We start from the raw sequence: 14,779 nt of genomic DNA, 5'->3' as shown, positions 1-14,779 counted from the left end.
GCCGGGCACGTCCTTTGTCCCTCCTTGTGTCCCCCCAGGGTGGTACTGTGACACCCCCCCCCCCCCCATAACCCGCACCCGCGGGCCCCTGCAGTGCCTGGCTGGAGGGGATCTGCTGGGGTCTGCTGTACACCATTTCGCGCAAAGGGATCTGTTGGGATCCCTGTGTCCTTACAGAGCGAGCGTGGAGGCGGCGGGTGTTTCTGTGTCCTTACAGCACCCACAATGGGGGGACCCCTGTGCCCAGTGGGAGGGGACCTCTGTGCCCATAAAGCACCTGGCACGAGAGATCCCTGTGCCCATGAAATGCCCAGTGTGGGGGATACCTGTGCCCGCAAGCACCCAGCACTGAGGAGCTCTGTGCCTATAAAGTGCTCAGTCTGTGTGGGATCCCTGTGCCCAAAAAAGTGCCCAGCATGAGGGACCCCTCTGCCTGTAAGCACCCAGCGTGAGGCATCCCTATGCCCATCAGCACCTGGTGTGTGTGGGTTCCCCGTGCCAAAGCACTGCCCCGCACAGGGCATCCCTGTGCCCATGCAGTGCCCAGTGTGGGGACCCATCCTGCTCTGCCACCCATGCCAGGGAAACTGAGGCAGGGAGGGGAGACGATGGCGGAGGGCGGGGGGTCCCACTGCACCACCCTCACTTGGTTCCTTAACCTTTGGGAAGCTGCCCCATGCCTGGCAGGGTGGCACGGGCCACTCCAGCTGCATCGTGCCAGCAAAGCCAGTGCCAAAGCCACCACCGGGCAGCGCGCTTGGGGGAGTGTCACTGCAGGGTGGTGACAGGCCAGTATGTGCCAGGGCAGGGACCCAGCCTGGAGGAGGGAGAGGCCCCTGGCTGCTTGGGGACCCCAGCGCATTCAGGGAACGCAGGTCGGTGAGCTGCTGGGGCTGCGGGCGGGTGCTCAGGGCTTTGGGTGGGTGGGTGGCACTGGTGGGGTGTGGGGCGTCGGTTGTGCAGTCCGATGTCCATCCCTGTGTCCGTGTGACCCTGATGTGGGTGTGAGAACAGGGACTCAGGCATGCTTGCGTGTGTGTGTGTTCACGAGCGTGCAGATGGGGCTGGGGCGAGAGTGAGCTCTCACAAATGTGGGGGCACAGCAGGTCCCTGGGGAGTTGCCGTGGGGTATGTGTCCCTGCGCAGGTGCGGGCATGTGCCCACTGGTGGGGGGTGTGCATGCATGTGCGTGCCCCCTAGCACATGCGTGTGTGCTGGGTGTAGCAGCAGTGGGGCTTTACGCTGGTGTGAGCTGTTAGAGGGGTGTCCCCCAGCCCTTCCCATGCCCCCCTGCCACATGTGACATGGGCCATATGTGTGGTGTGCATGAGTGTGCCCCGGCCTGTACGTGTGGGGGTGCTTGTGCGACATCTGCATGCCCCCCGTGCACCCAAGAGCGGTGTGGGGACACCTCTGCTGGAAGCGGGCGTGGGGAGCTTGGGGACACCGTGACCCTGGGAGGGGGGATGCAGAGGTGTCCTGCCAAGGCTGGCCCTGCACTGGGGCTACATGCCCACACTAGTGGTACCCATGGGGGGGGGGTTCCTGGGCTAAGTGTCCTCATCTGTGCCCCCCCTGCTGAGAAAATGAGCCCTAAATGATGCTCACGGGCAGTGTCCCTGCAGCCACCCTGTCCTCGTTGCATGACCCTTGTCCCTGCCCTTCTGAGGGGCCTGGGCTTGTCACGGCAGTGAATGGGAGGGGGGTGATTTATGGTGGGGTGGGGACACCCCACTCCACTGGGGCTTTCGTTTGTATGCAGTAAGGAGGCTGATTAATGACAGCTGTAATGATGGGGGGGTGCATGGATGGGCGCTCCCTGCCTGCTTGATGCTGTTAGCAGGATCAGGCCCCCCAGCCTCCCTTCTCCGCCCCTGGGCCTGGCTGGCATGGGGAGGCAGGGGCTGCTCTCCCCATCTGTCCCCTGTCCTGCCTGGCACATCCCCACATCTGTACCTCCACCATGGGCTGGGTGGGCACAGCAAAGCAGTGTGGTGGCGGGTGGTGGGACAGTGATATTTTAGGGAGGAGATGTGGCGCTTTGGGGGGGGTCAGATGCCACCCCAGCGTCTGGGAAGGGCAGCCCCCCCATCCCACCCTCCCCTTCCTCTCTGGGCTGGCAGCTGCATGCAGTGTACAGATGGGAAACTGAGGCACACTGGGGGGGGGCATTACAGTGCTCATGTCCCTGCTGTGCCCATGTCCCCATGACAGCCATGGCTCATCCTGCCAGCGTGTCCTTCCCCCCCGGCACGTCCCCCAACCCTGACTCACACCCCCGTGGTCACAGCTAGCTGAGCACAAGTTTCCAGGCTGGAGCCAGAGTCAGCACTGGTGGGGGGGGACTGTGTGCCGCTCAGCCAAGCCCTCCCAGGAGGGGCTGGGGCACCCCCCTGCCAAATACATCCCTGCCAGGGCCGCGGGCTGCCAAGGTGCTCTCAGTCCCGCCTGGAGGTTGTCCCCCCTCGCTAAGGCCCCCCAGCTCGGCGCATGGATGTCCCTGTCTCCCATCCCGGGACCACCCAGGGGAGACGGCTGGGGATGGCGGGGACACCCCGCCGCAGGACCCTCTGGAGGCCAGAGGAGGGATGGGGGTGAGATGGGTGGCGGGTGCCCCCTGGGTTAGCGGAGGATGGATCCCATGGATGGGAGGATGGGATCCCAAATGGATCCCAAATCGGGGAGGGGGAGGGAAGAGGGGGGCCGGGACGAGCCACAGCCCCACTTCGGCCTCCCCAGTCCAGCAGCCCTTCTGCTGGGGGGGGTTCCGGCCGCCCGGGGCCGCCTCGGCCGGGGTGCCGGTGGGCGTTGTGGTGGTCGGGGGGGGGCTTTGCCGCCCCCTTCTCCCCCCGGCTGGAGGGGCGGTGTGGGGCCGGGGCGGGGCGGGCGGGCGGAGCGAGGGGGCCGGGGGGGCTCGGCCGGCCGCGGGGCCGCGCCGCGGGCAGCATGACCGGGCTCTGCCTCTCCTGCTTGCTCTGGGTACGGCCCGCCGCGCCCGCACCGGGGGGCACCGGGGGGGAGCGGGACAGCAGCGCGGTGGGGCCCGGCAGCGGGGTCTCGGAGCGGGGCTGGTCCCGGGAGCGGGCGGTGGATGGGGGCTGGTTGCGGGGGAAGCGGGGGGGGGACCGGGACGGAGCGGGGGCGTTTGGAGCGGGACGGGCGGACTGGGAGCGGGGGGAACCGGCGGTGCTGGACCGGGACCGGGACCGGGACCGACGCTGGGGGAACGGGGACCGAGCGGAGACCGGCGGGGACGGCCGGACACCGGGACGGGGCTGGGGGGACCGGACCGGCAGCGGGGCCGGGAGGAGCCCCGGGGACCGCAGGGAGCAAAGCCGGACCCAGCCCAGGAGAGCAGCGGCGGTGGGCACCGGGCTAGGGGATGCACGAAGCGGGGACCGGGAGGGGACGCAGGACAGGGACACTGGGGGGGGTGTCTATGGAGGGGGTGTGCGGTTGGGGATGGGGAGGGTGGGGCGCTGCTCCCCCACGACGCCCAGCCTGCGGCACCAGCCGGGGGCCCCCGCCATTCCCCGGGTCGAGACTCTGCTGCCTCACTGGAGGGGAGGGAAACTGGGCGGGCTGGGGGGAGCCAGTTTGTGCAGGGGTTGGGGCCCTGCCCCCCCCCCAGCCACCAGGGCAGTGGGGTGCAAAGTGCTGGGTGGGCCTGAGCCCACAGGGCTGGACACAGGTGTCCCGGTGCCACCCAGCCACCCCGGCTTTGCAGCCTCAGGGGAACTGGGTGTCCCAGTTCCCCCCCTACTGCACCTCTCTGCAGTGCTGGGCAATGAACCCAGGCCTCCCAGCTCCTGATTAATCTGGCATCTCTCCCTGGTGCCTCTTCCAGCCCAGGACACCTGGGTCCCCTTCCAGCCTCCTTCGGTCTGCCTGTCGGGGACCCATGGCCAGGGATGCCCGTTAGCCCCCCCGTCTTCCTGCACCGTGTGGGGGCTGGCCCCTAGAGGTGGGTGCCCATGGGTGGGTACCCAGGTGGCAACCCCAAGAGGCTCCCCAGCCCTGCTATGCATCCCCCCAGTAGTTCCCGGCCCTGGGGGCAGGGAGGCTAACTGGGATCCTGCCAGTATGGTGCGGGGACAGGGTTGTTTGGTGGGATGGGCTGGTTCCGCAGCCGGCGGGGTGGCACTGGGTGGGCAGGGTGCCCCGCCAGCAGCAGGGAGGTAGGGGTGTAAAAAGCCAGGCGCTGGGTTGGCAGCCCCACGGCATTGGGATGGTGATGGCAATGGGACAAGTGGATGGGGCTCTGAGGGGTGGGAACTGGCGGGGGGGGGGGGGGCAGCTCTTTCCCTAGCAAGGATAATTGAGGTTAATGAAGCAGGCCCATGCTAACGTGTGGGGCCAGGGCAGGGTGGGGGGTATGTGTGTGGGAGACACGTCAGCATCACCGGGCATCCCGGCCAAGTCCCTGGGAGCGGGGGGCAAGGCCTCTTCCCCGGGCATCCCGCAGTAAAGATGCTGCTTTGCATATGCAAACGAGCTCATGGCATCCTTAGGCCTTGCTGTCACCCAGCAACTGCAGCGTGGGAGCCCCCAGCCCCAGGGAGCTTTTCCCACGGCTGCTGGATGGGTGACGGCATACCTGGGCACACATGTGCGTGCATGTGTATACACCCAGCCATGTGCACCCTGGTCCCTCGTAGGGTGGCACAACTGCCGGGTGCTGCCCAGGGACCAGTGAGTGGCCCTGCGGGAGGAGGTGCCCAGGGAAGAGAGGCTTGCACATGCATGTACAAACCATGCGAGTGTGCACACGATGGCACATGGACCTGCGCGTTGGAACACGGAAATGTGCCCACGCGTCTGCTGCTGCTGTGGCTGGCAGGGATGTGCACGCTTGCACATGCTTGCACGCTTGCAGGCGTGCACATGCATGCAGCGCCCTGACACGCACCACATGTAGCACGTGCAGCACCCTCACAGCCCCAGGGGTGTTTGCACGCACGCAGGCATGCAGTGCACGCGCACAGCCCTTCTGCCTCTCCATGCATGTACCAGGGAAACTGAGGCAGGGAGGTTTTGGGGGGGGGTACCTGGCACCCCGACACTTTGGCACCATCCCCCCGGCTCTGGTGTGGTACCGCGGCCAGAGGAGAGCGGGGCGCCTGGGCGAGGGGGGGCCGCTGGGCCTCTGCTTAATCTCATTAGTCTTGGCATGAAAAGGCGGATTTACGGGGGCTCACGTCTTCATCTGGCGGCGGGTGGGTAGGCAGGGCTGGCGTGCTGCCAGGGGGTGCCCCCCCCAACAGTTTGGAGGGGTGACTGGGAGGGGCACTGGCTGGCTGCTGCTGTGCCAGGATACCCCCCCCCCAGCCCCCATGTGGGAGCACACACACACACTTGTACGCTCACACCCTGGCACCCGCACATGTTGGGATCCATCCTGCACTCACACTCGTGGCATTGACTTCCCGCTGCCGTGGGCTGTGCCAGGCAGGGTAAGCACGGGCGCTCATGCTCAGGGGGCACCGCACCCCGATATGTCCCCCTGTGGGACACGCCAGCACACGCTGTCTGGTGTGTACCCCAAAGCACAGCGTGACGCTGAGACACCCCCCTGCATGGGCTCACTTCTGGCAGCACCTGCACATACCTAGGTGTGCACACGTGTCTTTGTACACATATCTGTGTTCACACACGTACATGCAAACACATCCGTGCATGCACATGTTTATGTATGTGCTTTCACATGTGCTCATGTGCATACGTTTGCACACACATAAGTGCATAGAAGCATGTTCACACCCCCATGCATGCAGACATATGCACTTGTTCCTGCACCCGTGCTCACAGAAACGCTTGTGCACAGGCACGCATGCACAGGGACACACGTGTGAATGCACCAACATGCAGGGAGGCGCAAGTGCACACCTGCGTGTGTGCGCACACCGCTGTGCGCACATGCACACATGTATGTGCACGCACACGTGCTCACACACATGTGGACACGCGTGCACGCAGGTGTGGACGGGCTCATCTATGAGCATGCACAGTGCGTACACAAGTGTGTGCACACGAGCGTGTACACGCACACGCGCGCGCGCACGGCCCTCCGGCGCGCACCGCCAGGGGGCGGCAGAGACTATTTAAAGGGGCCGCGGCAGTGGGGTGGTGCGCTGCCCCCTGCCCACGCGGGCCTGGGACCCCCACGCCGTGCCCATGGCCCCACGGTCCCGGCCCTGCCGCAGAGGGCACGGCCCCGGCTGATGGGGTGCAGAGGGGGACACATTTCTTCACATGGTGGGGGGGTGGAGGATGACCCCTGCCCAGAGGGAAACTGAGGCAGGGCAGGGCTGAGTGCCCGGGTCTCTGTGCCACCTCGTTCCCGCTGATGAAGCCCCATGTCCCCCCAGCCCCAGGACCTGGAGGCCCCCCCAGCACACACTTTCAAGATGACGAGCTTCAAGAAGGTGAAGGCGTGCGGGATCTGCCGGCAGGCCATCACGCGCCAGGGCAGCACCTGCCGAGGTGAGCTGGGGGCGCGGGCACGCACGTGTGAAAGCGGGTGTGCCGGTGGGGGGGTCAGGACATCAGGGGATGCGTGTGTGTGCCTGCCTGTACGCCTGCCTGTACACCTGCATCATGGCATGCATGAGGATGTGAAGGTGGGAACACGTGCCTGTGCTGACCTGTGTGCACACACGTGTGTGCGCGTGTGTTGGGGGTAGCCTGTAGGTGCACAAGAGTGTGTGTGGTGGCTTTGCGGGTGGGAAGGTGGCTGGGAGGCGAGCGTGGCCTGTGGGGGCACTTGCATGCGTGCACGGGGCCGCGTGTCAGCCCCCTGCGCGAGCAGTGAGTGTGCAACTGTCACTGCACAAGTGTGCACACGCATGCAGGTCTGTGTGCACGGGTGGGTGCTCAGTCCTCTGCCGTGCGCTGCCCGTGGCGCTCAGCGGGACACAGGCGGTGTCGTGGCCCCTCGCACGTGTGCGGTGCTGCCGAGCCCCGTGCGAGGGACAGCGGGCGGAAACACCGCTGGCTGCAGGAACAATGCGGCTTCCTGCACCGCAGGAAACGGCCCCAAGGGGGGACAGGGCCTGGGGGGTGGCCGTGGCTGGGGCCACGCTGCATGGGGACCCTCGTGTCCCCTGGGGATGGGACACGTGGCTTTGCAGAGCTGCCTGGGCTGTGTGGCGGTGCCCTGTATGAGTGTGTGTCTCCAGCAGTGGCAAACGCATGCCTGCATTGACCATGTGCCCGTGCTGTCACCCTCACGGCACGGGTGCGAGCGTGCAACAGCAGTGCGCGGGCAGGCGGGGCCACAGGCACTGGCAGCACCCCCACAGCGCTCTCGTGCACGCTGGTGCACGTGCGAGGCCTCGTGAGACGTGTCAGTGCACAGCCTCCCTTCACGCCGTTAACCCCTGGGCACTGGGGTTTGCACGCGCGCGCTCACTCCCCGGCTCGTTGGCATGGCGGGGGGATGGCTCGTGCACGTGGGCGCGTGCCCAAGGGCTGCATGCATGTGCACATGTTGCTGTGCCGTGCTGGTGCCACCCGGAGTGTGCACGCGCACGTGCAAGGCATAGGCATCCGTGTGCGTGTGTGCATGTCCCGGTGGCCTGTACCCAGTGCCGAGGTGCTCCATGCCCCGCAGCGTGGGCTGCCACTCCCTGTCCTGCCCTGCACGTGGGGTGCCGGCGGGCTGCCCCCTGGCAGCGCTCCCCCTCCTGCCCCCACTAACCCTCTCTCCCCTCTCCCTCCTGCAGGCTGCAAGCTCTCCTGCCACACCAAGTGCCAAGCCAAGGTAAGGCTGGTGCCCCGAACATGCCCGTCCCTACCTGGGGGGCACCGGGGACTCGGAGGGGGGATGCCGTGGTCCGTGCCAGCTGACCCCACTGGATGGGCACCCAGATGGGCTGGTGGCTGCGGGCCGGTCATGGTGGCACTAGTGTCATGGTGGGTGAGGCTGGCAGTGCCATCCTGCTGCCTGGCCCCTGATGGCATGTGCCCATCTGGGTACAGGGCTGGGTTTTGGGGTGCAGCCCTGCTCAGAGGGGGCCAGCAGGGATCTGTGCCTCAGCGTCTGGAGCGGGGTGCCCTTTGCCAGGATAGGTGCTGCTGCACGTGGGTGCCACGCGCCATGGCCGAGCACTGCCGGCAGCACGCATGCAGGCTGAGCACCTCTCCCGATACCCAGCGTCGCTGGGGGCGGATCTCGCTGGCAGGAGGGAGCAGAGCCGAGGATGCCTGATGGTGATGTCCGGCTGCCATGACGGCGGAGGGGGATCCTACGGCAACCCAGGTTCTCCGGGGTGCTTGAGGTGGGCACGGTGCCCGCCACTGTGCTGCCGGGGCAGGGGAGGCTGTGCGTTCCTGAATCTCCGGGGAGGCATGCATGCCAGCCAGCTCTGGGGCTGGCATCTCGGGCGGGAAGAGGCTGGCGCGCCCCGGGCGGGCAGCGTAGGCTGGGACATGCCTGTGCCCATGCCCGTGCCCATGCCCGTGCCCGGCCGGGCAGGGAGGGAGAGGAAAGGCCCGGGGGTGGGGGCCTGTGCCGGGGGCTGGGCACACGTCGGGCTTCGCAGGGTGCCTCGGCGTGGGTGGCGGCGTGGGGCAGGCAATGGGAGCAGCCCCGGCACTGAGCCCTAGCCAGGGTGTCGGAGGAGGTGGGGGCTGTGGGGGCACCCTGGGGACATGCCCGGCACCCTGGGCCCTCACCAGGCAGGGCAGAGGTGGCCGGGAGGCTCGGCGGGGCTGTGCCACCCTGGGGACCCTGTGCCATCCTAGGACCCTGTGCCAACCCAGGGACACTGTGCCACCCTGGGGAACCCTATGCCATCTTGGGGATTCTCTGCCATCCCAGGACCCTGTACCAGCCTCAGGACCCTGTGCCACCCTGGGGACCATGTGTCAAAGATGCCCAGGGGCTGAGGCCAGAGGAGGTGGCTTTGCCAGGGTGCCGCGGGGAGAGGTGAGGGGTGTGTGGGGTGAGGGGATGCCCGCAGTATGGCAGTCAGTGGTGGGGAGCATCTGCCAGCGGTTTCCAGGCAGGAGGGAGTGTCAGGAAGCGCGTGTGTCTGGGTGTGTGCCCAGTGGAGATTCTCTGATGTCTGATACGGGGCTGTGCACCAAGGGCAGGGGAGGCACCAGAGTCCCAGTGTTCGAGTAGCCTGCGTGCAGGGGCAGCCTGTGGCTCACTCCCACAGCCGGCTGTGTTTCATTAGCCTCTGTCACCCTTCCCACGCTCGCTGGAAGCTGGAGCCCCCTCGGTGGGGCTGGCTAGCCGAGGGGTGTGCTGCTGGGGGGGTGCGCGCATGGGGCCAGGGCCAGGGGCCTTCTGCAGAGCTCCTTTGGGCCAGCGCCCAGGGAGGGGCTCGTCCGGCCGGGCAAGCGGCCAGCTGACTCACACGCCGGCTTGTTATTGTAGGGTCTCTGGGGAGGACGCGTGTGGGGAGGGGGCTTGGCACAGAGCAAAAACCGCCTCTTGTCTACCTGAAGCCCCTCACGTTTAACCCCTGCACCCCCAGGACGCTTTGGAGTGGGAAGAGGGGCTCACCCCCAAAGTGCTGGCAGCTGCACCCTGCCGTGCTTCCTTCTCCTGCCCTGGAGATGCTACTGAGGTCCCGGTGTCCCCCCCTCTGGTGGCTTCTGGCCCTGGAGCCTGTCCCACCATGCTGTTGGCAGCATCTTCCCCTCGGTCCCTGTATTTACCCCCTTGGGACCTTCCCCAACCCCTTGTTCTGCCCCCCTGGCTGCCCCTCGGCACAGCTGGCTCCCAACCAGCTGCCTCCTGGCCCAGTTGGGAGGAAGCCCCCAGTTACAAACCCCAAATGGACTGGGTATGGTGGGAGGGGGGGAGAGGGGAGAGATGGGGGTGTGGGTAGGGGGGCTGGCAGGGTGTGAAAAGTTGTGCTGGGAGTGATGGGTGTGGGGTGCCAGACGGTATCATGGGTGTGATGAGGATACCGGGGGGGGGGGCACTGGGGTGTATGTGGGGACACCAGGGAGATTTTGGGGTGCTGGTGAGTGCTACGTCCCCGAGGAGGCAGTGAGCAGGCAGAGCTGTGCCAGGGTGGGCAGGACCTGTGCCCCAGCAGTGACCTGCAGCCCTCGAGGTTCCACCCTGCCCGAAGGACAGCGGGGGGGACAGCGGTGGGACCCGTGCCCCGTGGTGGCAGCGATGCTGGCAGAGTGCCCGGCACCCGTGGGTGGCTCTGGGGGGGCCGGGGCAGCCGCACACATATCAGCTGGGAAGCACGACGTCGTTCCCATGCCCATGTAAGGCCCTTCTTGCACCCGGCCCCTCCGCTCAGGGATTTTTCCTCGCTTAGCAAACCTCCCTCCCTCTCTCCGAGGGGGACGGACAGAGGGATGGACACTGGCGTGTATCCAACGCCCCCAGCCTGCCCTATCCCTCCCTCCCCGCACCGAAACTGGCTGCCCAAAGCAGGGGGGGTGTAGCTTCCTTTGAAAAACTGGGAAACTGAGTCACAGAGCCCTGCCCAGGGGCAGCTGGAGGTGAGGGACGCAGCGTGGAGTGCAGTGCTTTCCGTGGCAGTGGTCAGGCGCGGGTGAGCTCGTGTGTTGGCACGTGCCGGTCAGGGCACAGCTAGGGTCTGGTGGTGACACTGCCCTCCTGGCTGGGATGGAAGGATGAGCCTGAGGACACTCTGGGCAATGCGGCCATGCAGGCATGTCCCAAATCATGGAGAAAGGGAGGTGCTAGGGGCGTCCCTGTCCCCGGGGATGTGCTCACTCCGACTGGGGCTGGATTTTGCCATGATGCTGCTTGGAGAGGCTGAGAAAAGACAGGGGATGATGCTTGTCCCTGTGGCAGGAGCCGGCCCGGTGATGGCCGGTTTGGCTGGGAGATGGGGAGAAGCTGTGGCGTTTGGCTGCTGAATCGGCTGGCGCTGAATCGGCTGGCGATCGCCGGCGGGTGATTCTGGGAAGTGACGGCTGTGCCAGCCCCTGGGCCTGGCGGGGCTCCAGCCTGCCCCGCTTGCCCCGTACCACACCAGGGCCCACAGCTCCTGGGGGAGTGGGGGTGCTGGGCTGTGCCAAGAGAGGAAACTGAGGCACGACACATAGTGTGGGGCTGAGGCGTCTGGGGACTGCCTTGTCCCCCGGTGTCTCCCCCGGGGAGCTGACAGCAGGCGCTGGAGCCGTGCCAGGCTGCTGGGCCATGTGTGCAAGTATGTGTATGTCTGTGCATGTGAACACGTGTGTAAGTATGCACGTGTGTGCCTGAAGACGAGTGTGTTTGCACGCTCATGCATGTGCACACATGTGCATGATCATGTGTGCTCGCAGATGCAGGCACATGCGCGTGAGCCTGCAGGGGAATGCATGTGTGTGCAAGAACATCCATCCGTGTGCACAAGCGTGCTCGCACACAGGTGGGTGGTGACACGCGTGCGCTCCCAGCTCAGTGCCGTCCACCTCTGCTGGCCTCGTGTCAGACCCGGCTTGTTTTTCGAGTGCCCCCCTGCGATGGGACTCCGGGGGGTGCTTTGTCCATCATTAAACCGGGGGCTGGAGCGGGGCCAGGGCCAGGCAGCGAGGCGTGTCCCGGCCAGAGCAATCGCTCCCAGTGCCCGTGGCGCCAATGGGCCCTTGGCAGTGGGGGGACACAGGGGGACCCGTGCTGGGGCGCGTGGTGCTGGCAAGGGAGATGTGCGTCTCCCGCCCTCAGCTGGTGCTGGGGACCCCCTTGCCTGCAAAGCAAGTCAGGGCCAGGAGGAGAAACTGAGGCAGGCTTGACTCATGGCGATGGGCACCCCACAGCCTTGCTGTGGCCGGGGACTCCGGGCAGTGCTGGGGTGCACGGCCAGCCCGTGGGCTGCCTGTGGCTGTGCCAGGAACGGGGTCTGCAGGGAGGGGACATCCATGTCCCAGCTGCTGTGGGCTCGTGCTAGGGGACATGTGGCTGTTCTGTTCCCGCTCACTGCCCCAGCCACTCTGCCCTCCTGCCTCCTCCCTGCACAGCAGAGGGGATGACGTGTGACTGCCAGTTCCACCCCTGTCCCCAATGCCCCGTCAAAAGCCACCCTCCCAGTGCTTTGGGACAGCTAATTAGCAACACCCCTGGTCTCCACAACAGAGCGGGTGTCAGAGGGAGGCGCGGAGGGTGTGGAGGAATGCCACAGGAATGTGTCCTTGGCCCTGGCACAGGCCCAGCTGGGGTAGCGGGACGGGGGGCTGCAGGGGTCAGCCCTGCTCCGGTGCCGTGCCCAGGTCGTGTTTACGCAGCAGGTCCTGGAGGGGGTTCTGGGTGGTTTTTTCCTCCCTCTTTCCTTTTTCCCCTTCTTTACGTCACCACCCAAATATTCGCCCTCTCTCAGCTCTGGGGGGGGAGGTCGGCTCAGCTGCTCGGAGGAGCTGGGGCCCTTCTCTGCACCCTCTGGGTGCTGCTGGGCGCAGAGAGGGTGAGCAGGGGAGCGGGGATGCTGAGACTGCCCATGCTTGCTGCACTGGTGAGCGCTGGTCAGGGCTGGCCTAGGAGGTGTCAGCCAAGGTGTCAGGGACCACCAGCCTCCCTCCTCAGGGGCTCCCAGGGCTGGATCTAGCCTCCCAGGGTCCTGTGGTGGTGGGAGGCAGGATCCGTGCTGGACAGGGCCTCCTCCGGGGGATCGATCTCTGCCTTGTTTCCCATCGATTTTCTCCTTTCCTGGACCACTTTGCATCCCCCATGGCCACCCCTCCGGAGACCTGTCCTGGGAAAGGCACTGGGTGCCCGGGGTCCCCCAGCACCCTCCAAGGGGTGGCACCGACCCCAAACCAACCGAAACATCTGGCTCAAGAAGGGGATCTACAGACCCTGCGCTGGGGCTTCATCTCCTCCCTGCGTGCTTTCACCTCCAGAGATGACCCCCCTGGTGCCTGATTCTGGGGACCCCTTCTTCCACCGGGATCTGGGGTGGTGATGCTCACGGGTGCTTGTTTTGGGTCATGGAGGAGCTGGTTCAGGTTTTGGGGATGGTTTCTCTGGGGGTGCTGGCGGGACCCTGTGGGGTGCAGGGACCACTGGAGACACTTGGCCAACCGCCGGACCCGCTCCCACCGGTGCTTTCGCCCTGATGGCTCCGGGAGGTATTTGGTGGCTGGAGTTCAGGGACATTGTCAGGACTTCTCTGGCTGTGTCCTGTGAAGGGGACACGTCATCTCCCCAGGGGACAGCTCCCGTCACCTCCCTGGGGATGGGGACGTGCTGTCAGTGCCCTTCGCTCACCCACTCACTTCCATCTCGCTTGGCTACTGATACTTTCCCATCTGGCTCTGGCTCTTCCGCTGCTGGTGTTTCCCAGGGTCTGTGAGCCGTCCCGCGGCTGCCTCCCCAGGAGCCGGGGCTGGGGGGGGTGTCCGTGTGGGGGTCTGTGCTGGAGTCAAGCTGGGGTCTGTGCCCGGCTGCCCTGGTGCAGGGCGTTCATTGCCCCTCCATACCAGTTGCAGCGCTCCCCTCTTTTTGGGATGCCTGCTTTTTGGGTGCTGTGGTGCTGGAGGGACTTGTTCGGGTGTGCCAACAGATCCTGGCGGGGGTGTTTTGTCCCAAGAGTGGTGGCTGTTGGGGTCTGGCCCCCTGCCCTTGGGTGCCAGGGAGGGCAACAGGGCTGGTGCTTGCTTGGGAGGGGGGTGAGGAGGTGCTCCCTGGGGATGTCGGGGCTCTGGCGCTTCGTCCTCAGCAGCAGAAAGGGTCCACTGGTGCCTCTCGGTGCTCCTGTCCCACGGCACTGTCCGTCTGCTGGGGAAACTGAGGCATGGAGGGGCTGGGCAGGATCTGCTGGAGTGGGATTCCACTCACAGGGGTGATGCATCTTAGGGGAGTCTTGGAGAAGGGCAGAGGGAGAGCCCCTTGCCACCGATCCCTCCCTGGTGACTTTTGTGGGGGGTGGCAAAGCAGAAGGGGTCCCCAGGGTCCTGTCCCATGCCGGCAGAGCCAGCCCTGGCCTTTTGGCTGAGCCCGCGGCGTGAGGACGGAAACTCAAACAGGAACGGGGAGGTGTTGGGCGAGAAAATGTCAACAGCGCTGGGCCGGGTGCCTGGCTCACCGCCTCCCCAGACAGCTTGCTGCTCTGTGGGGCACTGCTGGGCGGGCTCCCTGCTGCCCCGCACCGCCGGGGGCTTCCCCCCTTCGCTCCCCGGTCCCCTGGCACTGAGCACTTGCTCGTGCGGCAGAGCCGGGGCTGGGCTGCCCCAGGGGTGATTGGGAAGAGCAGGGCTCCATCCATTGCCACACGGAGCCCCCGAGGAGGAGGAGGAAGGGAGACAGGAGGAACGTGAGGGGGATGCTGGGTGTACCCCAGATTCAGGACAGGCGAGCAGGGACTGGTGTGGCTGCACGTGCCGAGGGATAGCCGGGGCTTTTCCAGCATTTTGGCTTTGCTTTTTAATTGGGGGGTGGGCTGGTAAGTCTTGACATCCCCTCAACACTGGGGGTGTGGGGCACCCAAGGGACATTAATCGGGCACCCCTTCCCGTGCGTGGCAGGGAGGACCAAGTCATGCCAGGGGGTGCCAGGCAGAAAAGGCCCCAAGCAGGGCCCCACACCCCCGTCCCCGCCACCCCCCCGCCAAGGGCACGGGGACGCCAGTGGCGTCACGCGGGGCGATAAGGCCCCGACCCCACTGCGCCCCGCCGCCCGCCGTGGCCCCTCGGCACGGGGTGCGAGGCGCTTTGCAGGAGGAGGCAGTGGAGGTGTGGGAGGGTATCTTTTTTTGGAGGGGGTCTGCCCACTTGCCGGCACCCCTTGCCCAGGGCCAGCTGCCTGAGCCTGGCTCCTGGTTGCCTTTAAGGGCGCTTTTGGGGGAGGCGAGGGGAGCGC

Source organism: Gavia stellata, chromosome 8, assembly GCF_030936135.1.
Source record: "Gavia stellata isolate bGavSte3 chromosome 8, bGavSte3.hap2, whole genome shotgun sequence".
Taxonomy (NCBI): Eukaryota; Metazoa; Chordata; class Aves; order Gaviiformes; family Gaviidae; genus Gavia; species Gavia stellata.
This window is presented reverse-complemented; position numbering follows the sequence as displayed.